Here is a 23,192-nt window from a genome sequence, read left to right as displayed (position 1 = left end):
AGATAGTAGTATACTCGTAACAACTAGTATGACACTATGACGACGGTATAAAGAAAGAAAAAAAAATACCACAGTTAGGTGGTATATATTATAATAATAATACAATTATGGATGGACGGACTGCCTGCCGACTGCCGACACAGAGGTAGCCACAGCCGTGAACTACCGCACTGTACACTGGTTGATAAAGAGATAGTAGTATACTCGTAACAACTAGTATGACACTATGACGACGGTATAAAGAAAGAAAAAAAAATACCACAGTTAGGTGGTATATATTATAATAATAATACAATTATGGATGGACGGACTGCCTGCCGACTGCCGACACAGAGGTAGCCACAGCCGTGAACTACCGCACTGTACACTGGTTGATAAAGAGATAGTAGTATACTCGTAACAACTAGTATGACACTATGACGACGGTATAAAGAATGAAAAAAAAACCACGGTTAGGTGGTATATATTATAATAATAATACAATTATGGATGGACGGACTGCCTGCCGACTGCCGACACAGAGGTAGCCACAGCCGTGAACTACCGCACTGTACACTGGTTGATAAAGAGATAGTAGTATACTCGTAACAACTAGTATGACACTATGACGGTATAAAGAATGAAAAAAAAACCACGGTTAGGTGGTATATATTATAATAATAATACAATTATGGATGGACGGACTGCCTGCCGACTGCCGACACAGAGGTAGCCACAGCCGTGAACTACCGCACTGTACACTGGTTGATAAAGAGATAGTAGTATACTCGTAACAACTAGTATGACACTATGACGACGGTATAAAGAAAGAAAAAAAAATACCACGGTTAGGTGGTATATATTGTAATACAATTATGGATGGACGGACTGCCTGCCGAGTTCCGACTGCCGACACAGAGGTAGCCACAGCCGTGAACTACCGCACTGTACTGTGTCTGCTGCTAATATAGACTGGTTGATAAAGAGATAGTATACAATACATACAACAATATACTACTATACTGGTGGTCAGGCACTGGTCACCACTAGTCACACTGGCAGTGGCACTCCTGCAGCAAAAGTGTGCACTGTTTAATTTTAAATTAATATAATATTATGTACTCCTGGGGGCTCCTGCTATAACAACCTGCAGTGCTCCCCAGTCTCCCCCACAATTATTATAAGCTTTGCCTTTTATACATTGATGTGCAGCACACTGGGCTGAGCTGAGTGCACACAGACTGAGTCACACTGTGTGACTGGCTGCTGCTGTGTATCGTTTTTTTTCAGGCAGAGAACGGATATAGCAGAGAACGGATATATTATATTAAAATAAATAAAAGTTAACTAACAACAACTGCACTGGTCACTGTGGTAAACTCTGTCTGACTCTGCACAATCTCTCTCTCTCTTCTAATCTAATTTCTAATGGAGAGGACGCCAGCCACGTCCTCTCCCTATCAATCTCAATGCACGTGTGAAAATGGCGGCGACGCGCGGCTCCTTATATAGAATCCGAGTCTCGCGAGAATCCGACAGCGTCATGATGACGTTCGGGCGCGCTCGGGTTAACCGAGCAAGGCGGGAGGATCCGAGTCTGCTCGGACCCGTAAAAAAAACATGAAGTTCGTGCGGGTTCGGTTTCAGAGAAACCGAACCCGCTCATCTCTAGTACATATTGGAATTCGAGACGTCTCCCCCTCGCCGTTTCCAAAAGTCGACTTTACCGACGTCTCCCTCTGACAGGGAGGCAGTTTTGGAAGCCATTCACAAGCTGTATTCCCAGCAGGTGATAATCAAGGTACCCCTCCTGCAACAAGGAAAGGGGTATTATTCCACACTATTGTGGTACCGAAGCCAGATGGCTCGGTGAGACCGATTCTAAAATCTAAAATCTTTGAACACTTACATACAGAGGTTCAAATTCAAGATTGAGTCACTCAGAGCAGTGATTGCGAACCTGGAAGAAGGGGACTACATGATGTCTCGGGACATCAAGGATGCTTACCTTCATGTCAAAATTACCCTTCTCACCAAGGGTACCTCAGGTTATGGTACAGAACTGTCACTATCAGTTCAGACGCTGCCGTAGGGATGGTCCACGGCACCCCGGGTCTTTACCAAGGTAATGGACGAAATGATATCCCTTCGAAGGAAGAAAATTTTAGTTATCCCTTACTTGGACAATTCCCTGATAAGGGTAAGATCCAGGGAACAGTTGGAGGTCGGTGTAGCACTATCTCAGGTAGTGTTGCGGCAGCACGATTGGGTTCTCAATATTCCAAAATCGCAGCTGGTTCCGACGACTTGTCTTCTGTTTCCTAGGGATGATCCTGGACACAGTCCAGAAAAAAAAAAAAAAAAAAAGGTGTTTCTCCCGGAAGAGAAAGCCAGGGAGTTATCCGAGCTAATCAGGAACCTCCTAAAACCGAACCAAGTCTCAGTGCATCAATGCACAAGGGTTCTGGGAAAAAATGGTGGCTTCCTACGAAGCAATCCCATTCGTTAGATTCCACGCAAGAACTTTCCAGTGGATCCTACTGGACAAATGGTCGGGGTCGCATTTTCAGATGCATCAGCGGATAACCCTGTCATCAAGGACAAGGGTATCCATCCTGTGGTGGTTGCAGAGTGCTCATCTTCTAGAGGGCCGCAGATTCGGCATTCAGGACTGGGTCCTGGTGACCACGGATGCCAGCCTGCGAGGCTGGGGAGCAGTCACACAGGGAAGGAATATCCAGGGCTTAGGGTCAAGCCTGGATACATCACTTCACATAAATATCCTGAAGCTAAGGGCCAGTTACAATGCTCTAAGCTTAGCGAGACCTCTGCTTCAAGGTCAGCCGGTGTTGATCCAGTCGGACAACATCATGGCAGTCACCAACGTAAACAGACAGGGTGGCACAAGAAGCAGGAGGGCAATGGCAGAAGCTGCAAGGATTCTCCGCTGGGCGGAAAATCATGTAATAGCACTGTCAACAGTATTCATTCCGGGAGTGGACAACTGGGAAGCAGACTTCCTCAGCACGACCTCCACCCGGGAGAGTGGGGACTTCACCCAGAAGTCGTCCACATGATTAAAAAACTCGACAGGTATTGCGCCAGGTCAAGAGACCCTCAGGCAATAGTTGTAGACGCTCTGGTAACACCGTGGGTGTACCAGTCAGTGTATGTGTTCCCTCATCTGCCTCTCATACCCAAGGTACTGAGATTGATAAGATGGAGAGGAGTAAGCACTATATTCGTGGCTCCGGATGGGCCAAAAAGGACTTGGTAACCGGAACTTCAAGAGAGGCTCACGGAGGATCCGTGGCCTCTACCTCTAAGAAGGGACCTGCTCCAGCAAGGACCCTGTCTGTTCCAAGACTTACCGCGGCTGCGTTTGACGGCATGGCGGTTGAACACCGGATCCTGAAGGAAAAAAGGCATTCCGGATGAAGTCATCCCTATCCTGATCAAAAGCCAGGAAGGATGTAACCGCAAAAACATTATCACCGCAATTGGCGAAAATATGTTGCGTAGTGCGAGGCCAGTAAGGCCCGACGGAGGAAATTCAACTGGGTCGATTCCTACATTTCCTGCAAACAGGAGTGTCTATGGGCCTGAAATTGGGGTCCATTAAGGTTCAGATTTCGGCCCTGTCAATTTTCTTCCAAAAAAGAACTAGCTTCAGTCCCTGAAGTTTAGACGTTTGTAAAAGGGGTACTGCATATACAGCCTCCTTTTGTGCCTCCAGTGGCAATTTGGGATCTCAATGTAGTTTGGGTTCCAAAAGTCACATTGGTTTGAATCACTTAAATCTGTGGAGTTAAAATATCTCACATGGAAAGTGGTCATGCTGTTGGCCCTAGCCTAGGCCAGGCGCGTGTCAGGATTGGCGGCTTTATCCTGTAAAAGCCCTTATCTGATTTTCCATTCGGACAGGGCGGAATTGAGGACTCGTCCTCAGTTTCTCCCTAAGGTGGTTCCAGCGTTTTCACCTGAACCAACCTATTGTGGTGCCTGCGGCTACTAGGGACTTGGAGGAATCCAAGTTGCTGGATGTTGTCAGGGCCCTGAAAATATGTTCCAGGACGGCTGGAGTCAGGAAATCTGACTCGCTGTTTATCCTGTATGCACCCAACATGCTGGGTGCTCCTGCTTCTAAGCAGACTATTGCTCGTTGGATTTGTAGTACAATTCAGCTTGCACATTCTGTGGCAGGCCTGCCACAGCTAAAATCTGTAAAAGCCCGTTCCACAAGGAAAGTGGGCTCATCTTGGGCGGCTGCCCGAGGGATCTCGGCTTTACAACTTTGCCGAGCAGCTACTTGGTCAGGGGCAAACACGTTTGCTAAATTCTACAAATTTGATACCCTGGCTGAGGAGGACCTGGAGTTCTCTCATTCGGTGCTGCAGAGTCATCCGCACTCTCCCGCCCGTTTGGGAGCTTTGGTATAATCCCCATGGTCCTTACGGAGTCCCCAGCATCCACTTAGGACGTTAGAGAAAATAAGAATTTACTTACCGATAATTCTATTTCTCGTAGTCCGTAGTGGATGCTGGGCGCCCATCCCAAGTGCGGATTGTCTGCAATACTTGTACATAGTTATTGTTACAAAAATCGGGTTATTATTGTTGGGAGCCATCTTTTCAGAGGCTCCTCTGTTATCATACTGTTAACTGGGTTCAGATCACAAGTTATACGGTGTGATTGGTGTGGCTGGTATGAGTCTTACCCGGGATTCAAAATCCTTCCTTATTGTGTACGCTCGTCCGGGCACAGTTTCCTAACTGAGGCTTGGAGGAGGGTCATAGGGGGAGGAGCCAGTGCACACCAGTTAGTCCTAAAGCTTTCTTTTGATGTGCCCAGTCTCCTGCGGAGCCGCTATTCCCCATGGACCTTACGGAGTCCCCAGCATCCACTACGGACTACGAGAAATAGAATTATCGGTAAGTAAATTCTTATTTTTGCACATTGTCATTATGGGGTATTGTGTGTAGAATTTTGAGGGAAAAAATAAATTTATTCCATTTTGGAATAAGGCTGTAACAAAACAAAATGTGAAAAAAGTGAAGTGCTCTAAATACTTTTCAGATGCACTGTATATTCACATAGTGGTAGCCGCGGGGTAAAACAATTGCATCAGCCCCATAATGCATAGCTGCACTCATAGGGGAAAGAAACTGCAAGTATATAAGTGTGAGAGTCGGACAACTCCGTCACACTGTATCCAGAAGGGGTCAAATTAAGTGGTGCCAGCAGATGAGGGGTTTGAATTTCTGAGGCTTAGTGCCCAGTTTCACCAGGCATACTATTCAGTCAGCTGTACCTAATACTCAGGTTCACTGTGTTAGGGTATGTCTAAAAAGAGTTATAGTGGCAAAGTGTGACCTGGGCCTAGTGTCAAGGGTCACTGTATTAGGGCTAAGCTTTTGGTCTGCTTATATTTCAGCACCTATTGCTTAGATCACTCAGGCCTCAGGCTTACTGACTGCCTATCTGGGGACACACAGTTGACCTGGACCTAATGCCCCAGATCACTTTAATTTCTGAGGGACTATGACTTTTCTATACCTACTTGGGGCACAGCAGTGACTTGGGCATAATGCCCAGAGTCATTAAAAGAGGCTCAGGTTAAAAGCCAAAATGGCACAGTGACCTGGGCCTAATGGCCACAGTTACTTATTCAGGGCTCTGATCCTAATTCCCAGAGTCACTCTATGTAGGGGCTCAGACTCTCTGCTCTTTAAAAGCAGCACAGGCCTAACACCTGCTGTGCCCACATGCCTAGTGCCTGACACCTGGTGGGCTAGGGAGGGGTTAAAGATAAGTGGTGGTGGCCCGGAGCTGCCTACCAGTATCGTTGGAAGAGGCTGAAGCTGGAAGCTTCATACAGCTCTTTTGTATCCCACCACTGTGGCCCTTTCTCTGGTTCTTAGTTGTGGCTTTACCCACTGTGGTCTTTCACCATCCTTAATGCTCTTCAGCCAAGTCTATAGCTTCTTCCATTGATCCTGGCATCTTCTGGCGTCTTTCCGCGCTGCTGACTTTTGACCGTATGACCCTGTCAACATTTTGACCCTATTGATCTTTTGACTGTCATCCTTGTAACTGTCTATCAGCCATCTCCCCTTTATCTGTCTTCAAGGCTATGTAAATAGTCCCTTTGAAAATAGACCCTCTATTATGCGGGTACATATATAATTTCTCACGTGGCTCGCCAGAAAATGGAATATAGAAAGTACCATTCTTTTCATGATTCTATGCAGGCCTGTTTTTGTACTTATGTATTATGTATGTATTATGTATTCTTAATTTGTTTCCAGCCATACTCTTTTGACTGTATCTCAAGCCAAACTAAAACTAAGAATCAGTACTATGGATGGGGCAGTGGGGCAGGCCGGCTTTTAGCTAGACTCTCATAAGTCTTTTTGCAAGTGGAGCTGTATTGTGTCTATTGGAGTGAGTTCTGGATCCACCCCTTTGCTAAAACAGTGCACATCATTGCAACTGTTAATGAAACTCCTGTACAATTTACATCAGACTCCTAGAGCCACTGTGAGGGTCTTCTCCATACAACAGATGCCTGTTGTTCCCTTAGTGTATTACATATTCACCAGTACTTAGGATGCTGCCAGTTGTTAAACCTCAAGCAGTAGGGACTGATATAATTGACATGAGATCACTAGATATAGCTGGAGTAGTAGTATTCAGGCTACAGCAATATGGCAGGAACACAGTTAAATGAACTACAAATGAAAAGCACTAGGTATGTTCAGGACACTGGAACTAGTAGATGCAGGGATATAGTAGATGCAGACAGTCCGTGTAAATATTGAACATTAGAGTAGTGCAAATCCAGAAAAGCAACACAATACAAAGTGCTGATGACATTCAAATAAGGAGTGAATGCACAGGTCTGCACACAGCTGGAGGTATCCAATCATCTGAGAAGAAACATTGGATGCAAAAACTGACGTTTTTCATGATTTTTCCAGCTGGAGTCCCAGTTGCCTGGCGACTGTTAGGATCAACAATCACCACAATGGCTGCTCATAACAGTAGCTTTTCACAAATATTATAGTGATCTTTATAATGCAGTTCCTCCCAATTTGTATAGTTTGCAAGAGCTTTCATGGGCAGCTCAGTTTCCCTGAGGATTACTACATATGCAGATGACTCCTGACCCCTATGGTTTTTATGGGGAATACTTTAAAATTCTACAAAAAGATCTTACTTGTACTCAGTCAGATCAATATCACAAAATTCATAAGAAATGTCCTTCTGTTCCCATGTTTAATGCTACATTTACTACTTTGGGAACCTGGAATGGACCCCACCTCTATGGGTTCCCATCGCCCCATCACACTCTTGAATGTTGACTTCAAATTGCTACTAAAATTATGGCCACTCGATTGCAATCTTTTTTTCCTCTATTTTGTCTACTCACTGTCATGCTATTCACATGGACTGGGTTCTGGGGAAATGGACTCTGATAATTGAAAGCTCACTTGTCTGATAAAGTTTCTCCACATGAGATAATACAGGGTGATTCAAAAGTCGCAGTACACCCTGTTGTTGCAAAAAACTGTGCAGGAAATGGGAAAACTGAATACTCCAGTAAGGTATGGGTGAGGTGGGCTATCTTTTAGGGTAAATACTCATGCCCTGCAAGTGTCTTGCAGTTTGGCTTGTATACCTTCTTCACCTGGAGATAGATAACCTGTTGCAGACCCATTTTAAATCATGTAAGACACTTTCCTCTTCAAGATGTAAAGAGATGTTCTTCAATGTGCTTCATAGAACTTACCTTTTCCCACATAGGCGATTTTTGACCGGCCTCTCCACTTCTCTTAATTTTTGGAAATGTTGTGAACCACATATGGACCATTTCCGTTGCCTTTGACACTGGCCATTAATTTGAAGATTTTGCGTGCAAATACGCAACTACTCAATTGAACACCTAGTAAATTATCTTCAACCCAAGAGTTTTGGTATTTTTTCAAGCGGTCAAAATATATCTAAAGGTAGCAAAATATTACTGCTTGCAAAAGTCAGGGTCCCGTAAAGTCATCTTACAAGTTTGGATATACCCTGAACCACCATCTTTTTTCTTATCTAAAACCAAAATCTTTTATCTTTTTATATATAAAATTTGAATATAATTGTAATATAAAATTATATTATATTGTTTTACTCATTGCTCAATACAAATACAAATTTAAAAGAAAATGGTGTACTTCCCGAAACTATTATATCCCCTTCAGGTGCTTCCTATTTTATTGTCACATAAATATTCTATCTCTATTGCTCGCATGTTTCGTAAACTTATTTGTAACAATAAACATTCCCATATTGGTTTGGTGACACTATATCAGCCTACAACCAAAGCAGGATTACTTTCCCAGATACAGTGAATACAAATTATGCTGCACGCCTCCATTATTTACTGGATTGGCTACATAATCAACAAATACATGCCAACACATTTTTGGAACAAAATACCGATTTTTCATCTCACTTACTGGATAATACCCTTCTTATGACAAGGAAAATATGGCTTATTATACTACATAGATTTAAATTAAATTCTCATTTTTTTGTTCATCTACCTTGTTTACAGAATCCAGATTTTCAGGGTGGAGAGGCTTCTCATCCTCCTCTGTGCTTGGAATGAAGAGGGACTTCACTATGTTGGCCAACTTATTAACTTTTGCTCTAAAAAAACACCCTGCCACTCTGAGGCCATCACTAAGTTTCCTTTTATTGGAACATTTGTCCTTTCCTTTCTTTCCTCCAAGCTCAACATTATGTTAGTAAAGTTTTGAGTTCAAAACCTGCTGCTGACTTGGAAAAACCCCTAGACAAACTCTTATTGAGGCCTCCTCCAACTTATGGAGCTATTTCTCTCCATTATGGGATTTTATGGACTGTTCCAGACTACTCAGGCCTTCAAACAGGTATTGCTTAATGGAGGCAACACTTTACTTCCTTGACAACGAAGATTCTCCTCAAAATGCTATCATACCCCTTAATGGGCACTTATTTGGTATTTTGCCATCTGGTGTTAGAGTTTCAAAAGATGTCAAAAATTATCACTGGCTGTTTCTTTGTCCTCATGTATTCAGCATATATGGATCCAAAGCTCTCCACCATATTTGGATCTTTTTAGGGAAAACCTTTTTTCTCTCTATTTCATACGGATTGGCTGGAGGCATCTCTTCAGAAGGAAACTTGTACAAAAAATGTTTTTCTATGTGGGAAAGTTTGATATCCTACCTCATTCCACAAGGGAATCCATTCACTATTGTTTTCATACCACTTTATGGTACAAGACTTGCATGTACCGCCGATTTCTCATTAACTATATGTTATTAGGTTTTTGATTGTATATACTGTATGTTAAGTGACATATTATGTATATTGTGCTCACTCCTGTTCCACATTTATACGGTCTGTGTGTATTGTACCTTACAGTATATTTCGCTTACTGTTACTGACTGTATTGTCATGGATGTAACATCTGTACCTCATTTATGCTTCAGAAAAATATTGTTGTTTAGAAAAAAAAAAAAAAAAAAAAGTCTCTTAATGTGAAAAGTGCTTAGTAGAGCTGTATGATCCAGCCACTCAGCAATGTTTGTTTGGGGTCAGAGGATTGTGCATATAAAGAAAGTGTGTTTAACTTCCGGTTCCGGCGTTGCATGGAGTGACACGCAGCTCGTGTAGCTCCGGTGCCTGCCGCCACTAACAGCCTCACACCGCCCGTTCTGGGCGTCCATTGAGCGGCTTGCCATACCCGCTCACCCCCTGCAGCTCCGGCCACCCTGTATGGACCGTTTCCTGGCCCCCGTGATGCAGGGAAAGAACTCCAGTGCCAGGTCTGAGGGCCGCGGCTCAGCTTCTAAAATGGCCGCCGCGGCCTCCATGGACGCCGGAGCCCGCTCAGCGGCTGCTCCTGCAGCCCTTCCCCCCTCCAGCTCTCCTGCCCTGGTGGGCTCCACGGCTGCGGGCCCACCGCCCTTAGATGTACCCGGGCACCCGTTGTCCTATGCTGATATTGTCAGGGCGGTAAAAGAAACAGTCCTGCCTTTATTCCAGGAACAAACACAGTTGCATGCTGCTGCATTACAGCAGGCTGTTCTGGATATCAAAAGCCAATACAAACAGCTGTCTAAACGTGTCCTACAAGTGGAACATACTGCTGGTGAGAATTTCCAACAAATCGCTGAACTTTCTGATATCTCTGCTAAACTGCAGAAATCTGAAAACCTGGTTTGGGCAAAGATCGACGACCTGGAAAATAGGTCGCATCTTAATAACCTTCGGCTTATCGGACTTCCAGAGTCGGTTAAGGGACAGGCTCTTTATCATTTCCTCCGACATACTCTTCCTGATCTTCTTGGAATACCAGATGTTTGCTCGGACCCAGTGGTGGAACGTGCACATAGAACGGGCCCCACCCGCCCCTCCTCCACTTCAACACGACCGCGTGCTGTATTGTTCAGGTGTCTCAACTTTCTCCATAAAGAAGCTCTTTGGTCGGCTTCTCGTTGTGTACGGGATCTTGTTTGGGAAGATGCCAAATTGTTTCTCTTCCAGGATTTTTCTCCGGAGCTCACCAGACTACGCAAGGCATTCTCACCTGTATGCTCTAAATTGGTCCAGGAGGGCCGAAAATTCGCACTGCTCTACCCTGCGCGCCTGAGGATCTTTGACGGCACATCCTTTAAGGACTTTCATACCCCGGAGGATGCTGCTGCTTATCTTTCAGAAGCCGCCACCTCTGACCCATCGATGAAATAGCTGTGCTCTCCTGAATCTGATCTTGAACTCTCCTCTCCCCTGGTTGCTCTGTTGCCGCATATTTTTCTTTCCCTAACCTTGTGGACTATGTGATCGTCTGTTGGTTTATTTGGACTTGCTCAACACACCCACGCTGGTCCTATAGGTGATGTATGGGTTCACTACGATCTGCCGGCGGCCGGCCTCCCGGCGACCAGCATACCGGCGCCGGGAGGCCGGCCGCTGGCTTACCGACAGTCTGGCGAGCGCAAATGAGCCCCTTGCGGGCTCGCTGCGCGCGCCACGCTACGCGCGCCACACTATTTTATTCTCCCTCCAGGGGGGTCGTGGACCTCCACGAGGGAGAATAAGTGTCAGTATGCCGGCTGTCGGGCTCCCGGCGCCGGTATGCTGGTCGCCAGGAGCCCGACCGCCGGCATACTGAAGACCACCCGTGATGTATATGTACCTCTGGAGTAACATAAGTGCATTCTCTGTTATACGCTCCCAGGTGTACATGTTTGTTCTTGTGAAGTTATATGTCCATGCTACCTGTTTTGGGTTCAACCTCCACCTGTTTGATATTATCTGGGCCCTCACCTCCATGCCCTCATCTCCCCCTCCCTTCTCCTTCCATTCCCCCCCCCCTCCCCTATGCTGCTCGATATAGTGGTATTGGCTAGGAGCAATGTCCTCCTCGCTGTATACGGTTACTACCCCAGTGGACTTACCGTGAAGTCACGTTCTCATTGTTATTGCGGGACCCCCGGTGGGTCTTGTTTCTTTTTCTCGTTTCTATGTCTATATTGTCTTTTTGTCTACCACTTCCCTCCCTCCCTCCTGTGTCTTTCTCTCCTCTCCTTTACCTGTGGGATTGTAGTATGTTTTCATTTGTAATTGCCCCCAGTCATATGTCTTATGTCTGCCATTAAAGTGGGTACGTGGAACGTGGGGGGTATTCACTCTCCCATCAAACGGAAGAAAATACTAATACTGCTTTATTTAAATAAAATGCATATGGATCTCATGTTTTTGCAGGAAACGCACCTTCTTTCCCCGGAGGCCCAAAAGCTGGGTGTCCTCGGTTGGCAGGTGCTTTCTGATGCTCCCTACTCCTCTAAGGCGAGGGGTGTACTTATCCTTGCTAAACGCAACCTGCATATAGAGGTTCTCACCTCTTTGTGTGATACTGCTGGTAGATTCCTTATTCTTGAGATTTTACTTCATAACACCAAATATGTTTTATGTACTGTTTATGCCCCAAATTCTTATTCGAAGGTATTTTTCAAGAGTCTCATTACTAAATTATGCCCATTTATGTCTCTCTCAATGATTGTGGCCGGAGACTTCAATGTTGTGGTCTCCGCTTATATGGACTCGCCCTGCCCTAGGAGTCCCCTTCTTTGCTCAGCAATTACATTTGACTGATGCTTGGAGATTCCTTCACCCTACTGATAGGGAGTACTCGTGTCTCTCGGCTGCCCATGGCACCTTGTCCAGAATTGATTTTTTGTTGCTGTCGGATTCCCTGACCCCTCAAAGTAGTGAGGCTCAGATGGAAACGATATCCCTTTCTGATCATGCCTTGGTCTGGGTTAGCTTAACTACTTCACTAGATCGCGGCTCTTTTAAGTGTTGGCGTTTCCCGACTTCCTTCACCTCCTCATTGCAGTTTCGAAATAGGTTGGAGGCGTTTTGTGAGGAGTTCAGACTGGATAATGCAAGCACTTTTGAGACTAATCCTTTACTGTTTTGGCAGACCGCCAAGGCGGTTCTCCGGGGTAGGCTTGTGGAATATGTTTCCTCAAGAAAGAAGCAGTTTCTTTCTGAATTTAAAACATCTCTGCGATGCTTAACGGATGCTTACCAACAATTTAAACAGTACCCCTCCCCTGCCTCAAAGAAAACATACTTAGAATGTAAATCCCAATTTAACACTGTATTAGCACTAATGGGAGATCGCCATACCTTTCACAAAAACCACCATTTTTACAGATTTGGCAATAAAACAGGCTGTCCTTTCTAATCTTCTGCGGGGATCTGTGCCTTCCTCAGTGATCCAGTCGCTTAAACGCGGTGATGGCTCGCTGGCTACTAAGTCTGTAGACATGGCGCAACTCCTCTCAGAATTTTACACGGACATTTATGCCCATTCTCCTGTTGATGTCCCCACTAAAACTTCTTTCTGGCATTCTGTCTCCCTCCCCCAAATCCCGCCTTCGGTTGCTGAGGGCTTCTGCTCCCCAATTACTGCTCGGGAGGTGGAGGCTGCTATCAAACATTTAAAACCCTTAAAAGCCCCTGGACCTGATGGGTTCTCTGGCGAATTCTATAAAATGCTCCAACCTAAACTGCAGGATATTTTGGTTCTGGTGTTTAATGCAATCCTAACCTCTCACTCCCTCCCTTTATACTTTAATGATGCTCTGATCCATCTTCTTCCCAAGCCCGGGAGAGATCCCCATCTCCCCGGCTCCTACCGCCCCATATCTCTCCTCAATGTTGATTATAAACTTTTTACAAAAATTATTGCTGACAGATTAAAGGTCAATTATTCACTCGGATCAAACCGGTTTCATCTCGGGTAGGCATTCCACTAATAATATTCGTAAAGTTCTTGCAGCGGCTGGCTGGTTGCGTTCCAGCGGAGACCCGGACCCCCAATACGTGATTTCATTGGACGCCAAGAAGGCGTTTGACCTGGTTACTTGGGATCACCTGCATACCACGCTGGCAAGGTTTGGGTTTCTGCTGGAACTGATCGGCATGCTCCGAAATTTATATTCCCCCTCCTCTTCCCGTATTATGTGTAATGGCTACTTATCTGCACCCATTCCCCTTCACAGGGGCACCAGACAGGGCTGCCCCCTCTCCCCACTTTTATTTGCCATCGCCATAGAACCCCTGGCTATTAAGTTGCGCCACCTTCCCGGATACTCTGGAGTTCTGGTCCGTGACCATGAGCTTCGTGTGAGTTTATTCGCGGATGATATGCTCCTCTTTATTTCAAATCCTGAAACTTCTATCCCACCAATTATGCAAGTCATTACTGAGTTTGGTACCTTTGCAGGGTATCGTGTTAATGCTTCCAAGTCTGAACTCTTCCCCCTCACTCCGGCTGCTTGTACGCGCACCTCCTCACCTGTCCTTGCTCAATTCCAGATGAATACTACGAAACTTAAATATTTGGGTATATATTTTCCAGTGAATATCTCAGATTTATATTCAGCCAACTATACAGAGGTTTTTAACAGGGTGTCACAGTTGCTGTCCACCTGGTCCTCTCTACCTGTCTCTTTATTAGGGAGAGTAGCCATCCTGAAGAGCATTGTATTCCCTAAAATCTCTTATCTCCTCCAGATGATCCCTATCCAGCCCCCTAGCAAAGATTTATTGTTATATGATAAACTGTTTTCTAAATTCCTTTGGAACCATAAGAGATCTCGGATCTCCCTTCCTAAGCTTAAGCTCCCTCGCGCTAAGGGTGGGCTGGCTGTCCCTGACCTCTTAGCATTCTTCCGGGCTGTAAATTTTAGATATATCTCAGATTGGCTATTAGGCACCTCCTCATATGTTAATTATGATGTAGAGCAAGATCTTGTGTATCCCTACGATCTCAGAGCGCTGCTACACACCCCAAAACCCCTCCTCCCATCTCTGGCGCGTTCTAATATTCTTGTTTGGGATACTTACCGCTCTTGGGGAGCCATCAACAAAGCTCTACACCAAAACCCAGAATATTCCCCTTTTATTCCTTTCTGCGGAAACCCCTGTTTCACTCCACCTTTTGACAACACCAAATTCCTTGCGTGGAAGTCTAGGGGCATTGCCCTTATTCGTGACGTATTTGACCCGGGTGGACTTTTGCTGTCATTCGCGGAATTAGCCAAAAGACACGGTGTGCCCTCATCTGATTTCTTTATGTTTCTCCAGCTTCGTCATTTTGTACAATCTCTCCCCATCCCTCCTGTGCACGAGCGGAGGATAGACCCTCTGTCCCACTTATTGGTCACGTTACCGACTCTTTTATACAAAGTCAGCTGGTTGTACCAGGATATGTTACCTAGCAAGCCTGTTGTTCTCTGGCCCCCTATGTTATCTAAATGGTCAAGTGAGTGGTCCTGGGATCCGGAGGTGAACTGCTTCCTTTACCCCCTCCCCTCTATCCTGAAAGCCCTGCATTCTGCTCAGCTTCAGGAAATCCACTTTAAATTCTTACATCGGGCTTATATTGCCCCAGGACAGCATAAATATATGGTCTCTACAGACTCTGGACACTGTATCAAGTGTAAAGCACCGAATGCCCTTTTTATGCACAATTTCTGGCACTGTCCAAAGATTAAAAGGTTCTGGAATAAGATACTGTGGTATGTAAGATCTACTTTCCAGATTGTGCTCCCTCTGGACCCAGCAGCGCTCCTTGGCCTTCACACTACAGCCTGGTGTTTACCCCCCTCTCAAGCTCATTATGTCCCGTTTCTGTATGTTTTGCTGACTTTGGGAAAGAAATTGATTTTAAACCATTGGATATATAGAACTTCCCCCTCTATTGCTAACCTCAAGTCCCTTCTTACTACTACGTTATATTTTGAGTGTCAATCTACTCTCCCAGACCTTGACCGTAAAGCTCTGCGTTTCTACAAGAAGTGGGGACCGTATATTGACTCTCTGCCATCTCCCCAACAACTCCACGTTCTAAAAATATTTGACTCACTTAGTTGGGATGCTTATCGCAAATTATGTATTCCTATTGATGATAACCCCCTTCTGGCCCCTAGGTGACACCCGTTCCCTTCCCATTGGCACGGAGCGGGATGGTCCCTTCGCTACTTATGTGTGTGCCGTGCTTCACAGGCTTTAGCATCTACAACACCCCCCCCCCCCCTCCTCCCCCCTATAAATTCATATCCATGTCTCTGTTGTGCTGTTCTTTTTCTTTCTTTCTCTGTTGCTGTATTATTAGTTTTGTTAGTATGTATTAATGTATTAGTGTGCAGATTTTATACTGTATAGTGCACTTTGGGTCTGGACTTTTGACAATATGTACTACTGATGGTGTGAAGTTGCATTGCCACGGTTTCCCACGCTGTTTAAATCTACCCACGGCGTCAGTGGTGGCTCTCAATTCTTAGTCTTACCCTCTGTTGCCTATCTGTACCAGGCATATATTTCATCTGCACTTTGTATTGTACTGCACTGCATTGTTTTTCTATGTCTTTTTCAAAAAAAATAAAAATAAAGAAAGTGTGTTTTAGTGAACTGGGTAGAAGAGTGTGAATCAGGTACAATAGACAGAGAAGTACAGAAGGTGATTTGGGTGATTTAATAAGTTTGCCTAAAGTCCTTCCTGTATCTCTATTTTGTTGATTGCTTTATATGTCACTTCATACTGTCCCATCAACAGATCCCAAACTAAACTGTCCCATTTATTCCTACTCTTTTCATCCCCTTTCAAATTTAAGTTTAAAGAGGGACTGTCCTCTCTACCTTCTGCCTCCTATATGCACTGGTGCCGAGAGGGGGGGAAAGGGTACAAATTACCCGGGCCCAGGTCTGATGGAGGGGCCCAGTGAGGGTCCAGTAGGGGCCCAGGCCCCCTCCCCCTTACCTGGCATCAGCAGCTGCAGCTCTTCTCCTCAGCCCAGCACACTCTGCTGTGTACTGGGCAGCAGTGTGGCCATGGAGGTGCTTAAAATACAATTTTTTTCAGTACTTTTTTGTAAGGGTACATGACCACACCTCCTGTGATTAGGCCACGCCCCTTGAAAGGTACCTGGGCCCAGCCCAGCTCTCGACTGCCCAGCCTATATGTCTGCCTCAGTGACGTGCGGTGAGGTAACTGGCTGCAGTGGCAAACACAGGATTTCTAGAGGGGGGTTTCCAAATGCAATCCACATTTTCCCTCCCTGCAAAACATTGGAGCAAGTGCTGGAGTCTTGGAGGGTGGTAGAAAAACCTAGCAACAATTGTGGATATTAATGTAAACATTGGTCTTTTTATACACTGGATACTGTATGGAATACAGTATTAATATCTGTATTGTATATGATGTAGCAAACATATTTAAATAATACATAAATACACAACCATAATAGAACCAGTACTGCACTTTCTAAGCACACATTCTCCCACCTCATGGTAAGGCTCCTGTCTCTTCCTCCTGGTAGCTACTCTCTGGTCCAGTGCCCTGATTGGACTCAGATCCACACACGGCAAACTAGGTAGAAATAGCTACTACCACTGGGCATATGCAGCAGCTCTGCTCTGTCCCTGAAACTGCATGATGTGGCAGCAGCTCTAGTAATCGTATTATATACTACTGCTTTTGTTGTCATAATTTGAGCCACTGTCCAAGAGGAGGGGGGTTTCCAGATAACCGGAACCCCCCTGCATTTGCCTATGTGCTGGGGAGGCGCTGGCTAGTATCAAGCCAAGATCATGTAGGCATTATACAAAGGTGCAGCAGTTCATACCTCTTGTTTTACTAGAACTCTTCTGTTGTCCCACCACCGGGCCTCAGTGTCCCGCGGTGTTGGAGAGGCAGTTGGGGTGAGCAGTGCACACACCACTGCTCTGCATAGCACAGATGCTGTACGCATCTATTCACAGTGTGGGGGGAGCCTGGGGCAGACCAGCATCTCAGAGAGTGCTGGGTATGCTTCCATAGTGGCAGGAACGGGGGTGCCTCGAGGCTTCACCCGTTTCCCCTAGGCCCAGCCCCTTTGCAGTTGCGCGTGCGGAGTTATGGCAATATATACTGCTGGAAATTTGGTGAGTTTTGATCAGAGATGTGGGGACAGGGTAGGCAAATGAGGCAATTCTGTCACTGATCATAGTCCAGTATACTCCAGAGTTTTGACTTTAAAAGTCATTAGAATAATACAAAGAAGATATGTTTCTTATTTCAAAGTCACAGCTCTGGCGTATACTGGAGTATGACAGGAGAGGCTCTGCCACCTCTTCCTCATCTGACCACACGTCACTGGTCTGCCTTGTCTCGTCATGTCTGATACTAAATTCTTTTCTGTATGCCATGCTACAGTATTTGTTCTGTTAATTGCATCCATTCATTTAGAATTTTGCTAACTAGTACCCATACCATGTAATTAGCTGTATTCAGGTATAGAATGTCATGCGGCAGGAAATCCGTAGTGCCATACAAGTAAACAGTGATGATCATAGATACTGATACTGTAACCCAAACGAGCTTTTTAGTTTTCTAGAGGGCCTAGGCAGGGCCGGTGTTAGGGTGTTCGGAACCCACATGCAAACTATAAATTTGCGCCCTCCCATACTTCACAAAAGGTCAGCGTGCACCTTCAGCATGTGTCAGGAAAAGGGTGTAGTCTTGCAAGATAGGGGCGTAGTGACACAATAGTACCCCCATTTGAATTTACGCACACAGTAGCACAATCTTATTCACATTACACCGCAGGTAGTAGTACTGCTCATTCACATAATGCCCCCCAGTAGTAACATCATTATTCATAATTCCCCCCAGTAGTAGCGTCCTTATCCGTATTGCCCACCAGTAGTAGCGTCCTTATCCGTAATGCCCGCCAGTAGTAGTGTCCTTATACTTAATGCCCGCAAGTAGTAGCGTCTTCATAAGTAATGCACGCCAGTAGTAGCATCCTTATCCGTAATGCCCGCCAGTAGTAGCATCCTTATACGTAATGCCCGCCAGTAGTAGCATCCTTATACGTAATGCCCGCAAGTAGTAGCGTCCTTATAAGTAATGCCCACCAGTAGTAGCATCCTTATCCGTAATGCCACCAGTAGTAGTGTCTTTATACTAGAGATGAGCGGGTTCGGTTTCTCTGAATCCGAACCCGCCAGAACTTCATGTTTTTTTTCACGGGTCCGAGCGACTCGGATCTTCCCGCCTTGCTCGGTTAACCCGAGCGCGCCCGAACGTCATCATGACGCTGTCGGATTCTCGCGAGGCTCGGATTCTATCGCGAGACTCGGATTCTATATAAGGAGCCGCGCGTCGCCGCCATTTTCACACGTGCATTGAGATTGATAGGGAGAGGACGTGGCTGGCGTCCTCTCCGTTTAGAATTAGAATAGATTAGAGAGACACTTGATTTACTAATTTTGGGGAGCATTAGGAGTACTCAGTAGTGTACAGTGCAGAGTTTTGCTGATAGTGACCAGTGACCACCACTTTTATTTATAATCCGTTCTCTGCCTGAAAAAAGCGATACACAGCACACAGTGACTCAGTCACATACCATATCTGTGTGCACTGCTCAGGCTCAGGCCAGTGTGCTGCATCATCTATTATCTATCTATATATAATATTATATATATCTGTCTGACTGCTCAGCTCACACAGCTTATAATTGTGGGGGAGACTGGGGAGCACTACTGCAGTGCCAGTTATAGGTTATAGCAGGAGCCAGGAGTACATAATATTATATTAAAATTAAACAGTGCACACTTTTGCTGCAGGAGTGCCACTGCCAGTGTGACTAGTGACCAGTGACCTGACCACCAGTATATAATATTAGTAGTATACTATCTCTTTATCAACCAGTCTATATTAGCAGCAGACACAGTACAGTGCGGTAGTTCACGGCTGTGGCTACCTCTGTGTCGGCACTCGGCAGCCCGTCCATAATTGTATATACCACCTAACCGTGGTTTTTTTTTCTTTCTTTATACATACATACTAGTTACGAGTATACTATCTCTTTATCAACCAGTCTATATATTAGCAGCAGACACAGTACAGTGCGGTAGTTCACGGCTGTGGCTACCTCTGTGTCGGCACTCGGCAGCCCGTCCATAATTGTATATACCACCTAACCGTGGTTTTTTTTTCTTTCTTTATACATACATACTAGTTACGAGTATACTATCTCTTTATCAACCAGTCTATATATTAGCAGCAGACACAGTACAGTGCGGTAGTTCACGGCTGTGGCTACCTCTGTGTCGGCACTCGGCAGCCCGTCCATAATTGTATATACCACCTAACCGTGGTTTTTTTTTCTTTCTTTATACATACATACTAGTTACGAGTATACTATCTCTTTATCAACCAGTCTATATATTAGCAGCAGACACAGTACAGTGCGGTAGTTCACGGCTGTGGCTACCTCTGTGTCGGCACTCGGCAGCCCGTCCATAATTGTATATACCACCTAACCGTGGTTTTTTTTTCTTTCTTTATACATACATAATAGTTACGAGTATACTATCTCTTTATCAACCAGTCTATATATTAGCAGCAGACACAGTACAGTGCGGTAGTTCATGGCTGTGGCTACCTCTGTGTCGGCACTCGGCAGCCCGTCCATAATTGTATATACCACCTAACCGTGGTTTTTTTTTCTTTCTTTATACATACATACTAGTTACGAGTATACTATCTCTTTATCAACCAGTCTATATTAGCAGCAGACACAGTACAGTGCGGTAGTTCACGGCTGTGGCTACCTCTGTGTCGGCACTCGGCAGCCCGTCCATAATTGTATATACCACCTAACCGTGGTTTTTTTTTCTTTCTTTATACATACATACTAGTTACGAGTATACTATCTCTTTATCAACCAGTCTATATATTAGCAGCAGACACAGTACAGTGCGGTAGTTCACGGCTGTGGCTACCTCTGTGTCGGCACTCGGCAGCCCCGACCTCGGTGCAAATTTTAGGACTAAAAATAATATTGTGAGGTGTGAGGTATTCAGAATAGACTGAAAATGAGTGTAAATTATGGTTTTTGAGGTTAATAATACTTTGGGATCAAAATGACCCCCAAATTCTATGATTTAAGCTGTTTTTTAGTGTTTTTTGAAAAAAACACCCGAATCCAAAACACACCCGAATCCGACAAAAAAAATTCGGTGAGGTTTTGCCAAAACGCGTTCGAACCCAAAACACGGCCGCGGAACCGAACCCAAAACCAAAACACAAAACCCGAAAAATTTCAGGCGCTCATCTCTACTTTATACATAATGCCCGCTAGTAGCATCCTTATCCATAATGCCCGCCAGTAGTATCATCCTTATAAGTAATGCCCACCAGTAGTAGCATCCTTATAAGTAATGCCCACCAGTAGTATCATCCTTATAAGTAATGCCCCCCCAGTAGTAGCATCCTTTTAAGTAATACCTCCCCTTAGCCCAATAGTAGCCTCTATAATGCGCGCACACATGCACACCTCGCACACACCCTCACCATACACACACAAACACCCCCCGACATACACACACCTACCATACACTCCCCACACACACACATACACACACCCACCATATACACACACATTTCTCTCTCACCCTACTTACCAAGTCTGGCAGGCCACCACTGTTGATGCTCCCCCTGTACAGCAGCCTGGTCACATGTAGCTCTGCCCCCTCCATGCCGTGTAGATCCACCCCTCGTGATGGGTAGCTCCGCCCCCTTTATGGGACCCGCAGCCCGCACTGCACAAAGCCGCTTAGAGGGAGGAGGAGGAGGTTACAAGCTGCCGACGCCGCTGCCTGTCATGCAGTGACAGGCACAGCAGATGGCAGCAGCAGGGGACATGTGACAGGCTCAGCAATGGGGATGCCGGGCAGGTAGAGCGCCTCTCCTGCTTGGCGCCTACCTGCTTCGCATCCCTTCGCTGAGCAGGTAGCGCCGGGCCTGGGCCTAGGAATGAGCCTTTAGGTTTTATAAGTAATATAAAGAATCAGAGAGGATGTAGATCCAGAAAAGCAAACACTGAAGGAGCTATTTGATAAGAAGGATGAGAACAAATATTGAATAGTATTCCACAGCTCTCCCACATGGTGTGCAGGCCCTTTACAGTTATGGATCAATGGGTCGACCCGCATTAGGTCGACAGTCAATAGGTCAACCACTATTGACCAACACTGACAGGAAAAAGGTGAACACATTAAAATGGTCGACACAGGACAGGTCGACACATAAAAAGATCAACATAGAATTTTAAAACTTTTTTAATGTCATTTTTTGCGTGACATGACCAGGAACCCCAATTAGTGCACCACATCCTCTTGTGGCTGTGGACAAGGTGCCTCACTGCACTAGACACAGGTTATTATTCCCAATTGTAGTCCACGTGGATGGTAAAGTATGAAAAAGTTAAAAATCTATTTAAAAAAAAAAGCCATGTTGACCTTTTCATGTGTTGACCTGTCACATGTCGACCATTTTAATGTGTTGACCCTTTTCCTGTGACAACCATGTCAATGTTGATCAACAGTGGTCGACCTATTTACTGTCAACCTATTCCATGTTGACCTACCATCCAGATACTGTCTATTGCATGGAGGGGAAGCTGCCAGCTGCTGCTCTTCTATGGTGATGGGCTGGGTGAGTGGCACTTGTCTATCATATCACTGCCAGGTACCACACTTCCACTTAGGACAGAAGCAGTGAGGGTGCACACCCAAGAGGTAGACGGCACTATCTCAGTAACCCCAGATCTTGTGTCAACACTGCAAGGAGACAAACTAAAAAGAGTTTAGTTTTAAATATTGTTTTGTTATACACATACTGTATATTATGGGACAGGATACCTGTATAGAAAATGGAATTCTTACCCTCTTACTAAAGCACCGAAGTAAGATAGATTGTGTTATATTTAAAGAATGCCTTATTTTTTCCTGGATTTGCTGCTGCCTTTTGCTGCCTCTACATTTTAAACTGTTTTCTAATGCTTTTCCAAACCAGTCAATACAATATAAAGTGATACAGCTCAATCAGCTCTGAATTTACAGTAAGAGAATACTGCTTGTGGATCACATAGTGCAGGCTTATGGCCTTATTCAGCTTTAGTTACTAAATTGCTAAAAGGCAGATCATCCGATTATCGTCTGTCTGCACATTCGCTGCGTTCGCATTGCGCATGCACAGACATTTACAATGCAATGGCATCCCGGCATGATGCAATCGCATAGTGATTGACAGCTGGCTGGTGTTCGGGGGTGGCAACATCAGCATTGGTGGGGAGTGGTGCAGGAACTGCAGGTGTGTTATGGCTGCTCTCGAGGCGGGTGAGTGACGTCACAGGCGAACACTGCGACTTAAAACATGTCACCTGGTGTGACTGCATTCTTATTATTTTGAGTAGCCCTGAGTCATCCGCATATGTAGATGGTCCTGATTTCTACGTATGCATCACAGTTATGCAACTGCATATGCAAATTTGCAATTGCATCGGTGGGTGTCTTTTACCTTTGTGCGTGGCTCTTCACATGCGATTTTCAGCAGAAGCAGGATTTAGAAAATCGCTATTTCTGTCTCAGTAGCGATCCAATCTGAATGAAGTCCTTAGCCTCACAATAACTAATTACTTATAAATGTACGTTTTGCATAAGCCAAGTTTTGCTGTGTTACAAGTGGTGATGTAAGGCTCCAAGTTATTTTTCCATGTAATACCACTCTGTTCTGTGTTTGTAAATTAAAATGTCTCACAATGATAGTC

Source organism: Pseudophryne corroboree, chromosome 2 (genome assembly GCF_028390025.1).
Source record: "Pseudophryne corroboree isolate aPseCor3 chromosome 2, aPseCor3.hap2, whole genome shotgun sequence".
Taxonomy (NCBI): Eukaryota; Metazoa; Chordata; class Amphibia; order Anura; family Myobatrachidae; genus Pseudophryne; species Pseudophryne corroboree.
This window is presented reverse-complemented; position numbering follows the sequence as displayed.